The sequence below is a fragment of the Dromiciops gliroides genome, chromosome 3 (genome assembly GCF_019393635.1).
Source record: "Dromiciops gliroides isolate mDroGli1 chromosome 3, mDroGli1.pri, whole genome shotgun sequence".
Classification (NCBI taxonomy): Eukaryota; Metazoa; Chordata; class Mammalia; order Microbiotheria; family Microbiotheriidae; genus Dromiciops; species Dromiciops gliroides.
The window spans coordinates 32,157,554-32,163,308 of NC_057863.1; positions in this window are offsets into that span (position 1 = coordinate 32,157,554).

Here is a 5,755-nt window from a genome sequence, read left to right on the forward strand (position 1 = left end):
ATTATATACAGAAAAATAATGTTGGTTATATAGGCTACAGCCAGGTTTTCAGTTCAGATCTGGGGAGGGGAAATGCAGCCTATAGTCAGACCACTATGGTAACCATAATATGAAATAATACATGATGAGTGGAAAAGAAAAGGGCTTTATGAGGTCTGAGGTGGGGGGAGGGGGTAAGGGAAGGCTTCATGGAGAAGATGGAATTGAAATGGCCTTTAAAGTATGGATGGGATTTCCTTGGGTAGAGATGTGGAAGAGAGGGCAATGCAGGCAATAGGGATTAGCCAAAGTACGATATGGAGGTCAGGCAACACAAGTCAAGTTTGGAAGATGAATAGTTCAATTCAGCTGAAGTTATAGTGAAGTAGAATTGTTTGGAAAGGCAGGGCTGGTGCCAGATTGTGGAGAACCTTGAATACCGGGCAGCAAGGGTGCCTAGAGGCCACAGGAAACCACTGAAGGATTTTGAGCAAGGAGTAAATGATTGAATCTATGCAAAAGGAAAATTAATTTGGGGGCAGGTAGGTGGCACAGTGGATAGAGCATCGGCCCTGGAGTCAGGAGGACCTGAGTTCAAATATGGCCTCAGACACTTAACACTGACTAGCTATGTGACCTTGGGCAAGTCACTTAACTCCAACTGCCTCACCAAAAAAAAAAAAAAAGGAAGATTAATTTTACTACTCTATAATGATCAATCACATAATTATATAGTGGATCACACATAATTATAAAGAGGATTAAATGAGTTATTTGTAAAAAGTACACAATGCTGGGCATATAATTGGTGCTATGCAAGTACTCATTCCCTCTTCTCTCCTCTCTTCCCCTCAGATGACACCGCATCCCTGACTATCCTTTTTAGCGCTGGCTATATTTCATTTAAATAGCTGCCTCTCTCCCCTCCTGCACACACTCTGAAGTGTATGGGATATATGGGGTCTTCAACAGGACTAGAACCTCTGGTGTGAGGGCTTGCTGAGCTCTTTTCAGGACTTCAGCCACAGCTCAGGAGAACTCTTCGTTGATGTGTATCTACCCCAAGCATGGTGGAATGGGTGGATGAGAACAATCTATTCCAATGGCCATGGAGGTGTCTGAAATAAGCACTGTGGAATGCTTAGAGCTTGGCCAGGCATGAAAAATGCCAAGGTCATCCATTGCATCCTGGGCCATCATTGGTCATCATGACTTGTCTTGCCACTGGACTTTGATGACTCTGGAAGAGAGAGTGAGGCTAATGACTGTGCAACTCTGCCTCAATTAATTCCAATTCATGTACAAGTCAAGATATCACTTACATGATACCATTGGGTGGCTTTGAAAATGAAATACAAACAATAACAAGAGGAAAACCTAGACATGAACCAAACTTGATATTGTCCCCAGGGTTTTTTGATGAGATGGGGAAACATGAACCAAAAACAATGAGAAAAAAACATGAACTGTCTCTTTGGAAATAGGGTTCCCTGGGTGAGCTCCTTGAGGTCATGGACAATATTTTGCTTTTATTGGTATCCCCAGTTCTTAGCATAGTGCCTGGCATAAATAGTAGGCACTTAATAAAGATTTTCTGACAGCTATACTCTTTAAAAAAACTCTGCCCATTGCTTCCATTTCCTTTCTTCTCACTCCTCAATCCTTTGTCCTCTGGCTTCTTATTTCATCATTCAACTGAAACTGCTCTCTTTGAAATATGTTGTTTTCCAGTCATGCCCAACTTTTTGTGAGACTGTTTGGGGTTTTCTTCCCAAAGATACTGGAGTGGTTTGCCATTTCCTTCATCAGCTCATTCGACAGATGAAGAAACTGAGACAAACAGGGTTAAATGAATTGTTCACACAACTAGGAAGTGTCTGAGGCTGCATTTGAACCCAGGTCTTCCTGATTCCAGGTCTGGTGACCTATCCACTGTTTGCCCACAATATCCCTTGAATCTGATGCCTTCTCTCTGGTCATACAGGGACCGTCTCAGCTCATCCTCCCATCACTACTCTAGGATTATTGCAATGGGCTCATCATTAGACTCTGCCTCAAGTCTCTCCCCACTCCAGTCTAACCTTCACACAAATTGCCAAAGTGAATTTGATTAAGTGCAGTTTAGATTATGTCATCCCCTTACTCAACAAACTCCAGTAGCTCCTTCTTGACTCCAGAATCAAATAGAAACTGGAATTTTAAGCCCTTTACAATTTGGCTCCAACCTACCCTTTCAGCCTCATTACACTTTTTTTTTGTTTTGTTTTTCATACTTCATGCTCCTGCCAAACTCCAGTTACTCCTTCACGTACCACTAGCTCTTTGTGTCAGAAGCTGTTTGAAAAGTCAAGAAAATGAGGATTAATTAAGCCTTTGAATTTGGTGATAATAAACTGATCAGTAACCTCCCAAGGAGTGTTTCAGCAGTTCTGTGTCCATGGAAGCCAGTTTGAGTAGAAGGGAAAGCACTGAATACACAAGCAAGAGGAGAGCAATTAGAATGTAGTTTGTCAATGTCTTTTAAAATGTGGAAGCTGATGCTGATCACAGTGCTCCAGATGTGGTCTGACAAATGCAGTAGAATGAAACCCTTCCTTCCTTTTAGCTTGGCAATACAATAAAAGAAAGCGCCATTATGGGCTCCAGCTAAGTTTGGGATCAAGCAGAAGCCCAAGCAATAAATTACAAAGATCTTCCCTAGCCTGTATTTTTACAGTTGTGTTTTTTTTAAAGACTCGAATGAAGGATTTTATCCTAGTTAAATTCCATCTTCTTGGTTTCAGCTCCAATATTCCAGTCTCTTGAGGTCATCTTGTATGTGTATTCAGTCATCTATCACATTAGTTATCTTGTCCAGTTTTGTTCTTGATGAATAGACCATCTCTGTACTTACCTAAGTCATGGTCATTAATAAAATACGAAACAATGGCCTACATAAGGCTTTAAGGTTAACAAAGCAGTTCAATTAAGCTCATCTACCAGGCATTTATTACATTTCTACTCTGCCCCAGATGCTGGGTTAGACACTGGGGATACAAAGACAAAAATAGATCTTGCCCTCGGAGAGCTTGCATTCTATAGGGAGGGAGAAGATGGGGATGGGAGCAACATTAACCCAGATAAGTAAATGCAATAGATGTGTAAGCTTAATATGAAGTCATTGTTTCCCATGGTCTTGGCTGGATCCTGAGAGCTAACCTACCAATGGCCCCATGATGCAGAGAATGAAGAATGGATTTGAAGGTAGAGGACCTCTGGTAAGACCTGAGCTCTGCCCATTAATTCCTATATGGAGTAGGGCAAATTATGCAACCCCCCCCCCCGCCCCGAGTTTTCTCATTTCATAATGATGAGGGTGAATTAGTAGACTTCTAAGGCCCTTCCGGGCCTAAATATTTGGTCCAATGAGGGTTATTTTTTCCCCTTTGGTTCTACTTGGAATTGCTCTAGGAAGTTTCCAAAATAAAGCTTGAGTATAGCTTTTGTGGGATACCCTTTATTTCTCCTCACAGAAAATTCACAGTGTGCAAAGGATTCCCAAGAGCCTGTAAACAAACACAAGAAGATAGGAAGTACTCAAAGGGAACAGGGAAGTACTCAAAGGAAACACTCAAAGGGAACAGATCTTGGGTGTGTTTTAGGGCAAACCTTGAAAAAATCCCTCCCTGGTTATATTTTTTTCCTTGCACCCTGTTGATTCTCCTTAATTATTAAGGTGTATTCAAGCATTACTTTATACAGTTGGGTAGGAAGGCCATGTTGTTTGAACTCCTAGCTTCTAAAGGAGATGGAGCTGATAATATACCATGCTGGCCTCAGGAATTGGGGTTTGAGTCCTGCTCCGAATACACTGGCTTTGCAATCCTGGACAAGTCACTTCATTTTGCAGAGTTCTGGGCAACTCTCTCTCTCTTTTCTGCTTAAATTCAATCTACACACACACACACACACACACACACACACACACACACACACACACACATGTTTTTACATATATGTATATACTTACATATACATATATGCATAGTGTATATAATATATAGTATATGTAGTATATATTTGTATGTGTATGTGTGTGTATATATATATATATGTGTGTGTGTGTGTGTACATTAAAGGTATTTTTAGCAAACTTTATAAGACTAGACATTTCAGCAGAGTTGTATTTTTCTCCCTGGAGTTTCTCATACTGTTGAAATCACAGGTTCCATCAAAAGCTCATTAGGAGTCAACAATGTGCTTCTTTTTTTTTTAAAGCTAGATGTGTGATTTCCCTGGCATGAAGAAATCCTAGTAAGGTAACTCCCTCTATCAGTGAAGGTTGGCACCTTCTCTGCCCAGAGCACCAAGAGGTTACAGGACATGCCTAGGATTCCACAGCCTATGTGGGTCAGAACTTGAACTCTTTCTGACTCAGGGACCATCTTGCTGCCCATTCCTCTGCACTGGTTCTCAAACAGTGTGTTGTGGCAGCCCCCCTCCCCCCCCTCCCAAAGCCACTGTTGCCTTCAGTGCTGGGAATATAAAGATAAAACATGGCAGAGTCATGTGGTTTACATTCTGATATGGATGATGCTACGTGTTAGACAGCTAAGTATGTTAAAAAGTTCATTATTCTGGGGCAAGATTTGTCTAGACATATACAAAGAACTTCAGAAAAATCTGAGGAGGGAGAAAACATTCTGCTTGGGTCAGAAATCAAAGGAACAGAAGAGACAATGCATTCTAGGCCTGGAGGCTTATGCAGATACGCAGAGATAAGTGACACTATGTTAAATGTAGGGAACAACCAGCAATGTAGTTTGGCAGGAACATCATGTACAAGAAATAGAGGATTATGTAAAAAAAAAGCCTGGAAAGGAGGTTGGAGCCAGACTGTGGAGGGCCTGAAATGTCAGGGTCAGGAGTCTCTATTTTATCTGAAAAGCAACAGGCAGTCCCTGAAGATTTTTGTGTAGGGCAATGATAGATTCAATTGTGTGCATTTTAGGAAGACTGTATTGTGGTCATATGATGGATAGATTGAAGAAGGGAAAGACCGGGGGCTGCGATGTTTAAAATCTAATGTGTGGTCGCCTTATCTGCCTCCTCCCCACAGTGTTTGTGTGTGTGTGTTTGGGGGGTAGAACTAACTAAGTTTACTGATAAATCTGGCAACAATTTAGGCTTTTAAGCATTTATTAAAGTATATTACGGGTTAGCCAAGAGAGAGAGAGAAAGCCACCTTCATCTATTAATCCATGCTTCTAAAGAGAACATGTGAAGTTCTGAAAGTTAGGAGATCTGTCTACCCTGCTTGCTTCTTCTGCCACATGCCGATTCCTGAACGAAAAAGGCCAATCCTCCCTTTATTACAATGGAAGTTTCCTGTGGGACCTGAAGAGGGGTGGTTCCCACACATAGCTTCAAATTAATTGGCTGGTCCATTGATTGACATGACTTAAAGGCAGTCTATGAATAGACATAAGTTCTGGACACCAAACCACATGTTTGCTAGGGGGCGGGGCCCTGGTTCTCACAATGCCTTTCTCAGCAGGGGGTGGTACCCTGATTCTCACACTCCCCCCTGTGCTTTATGCAGAAACATCCTTTCCTTACATGAAGCAATAACATTACAGATACTTATGACTAACAAAGTAAAGGGAATGAAAAGAGAGAAAAGAAATTGAGCAATGCATTAACAAAGGCTAAAGGGGGGCATGCCTCTTTAGCAGGTGGACATTACAAACGGAGAAAAACGAAAGAGGGAACTCCCCTTTAGTAAGTGGACATTATA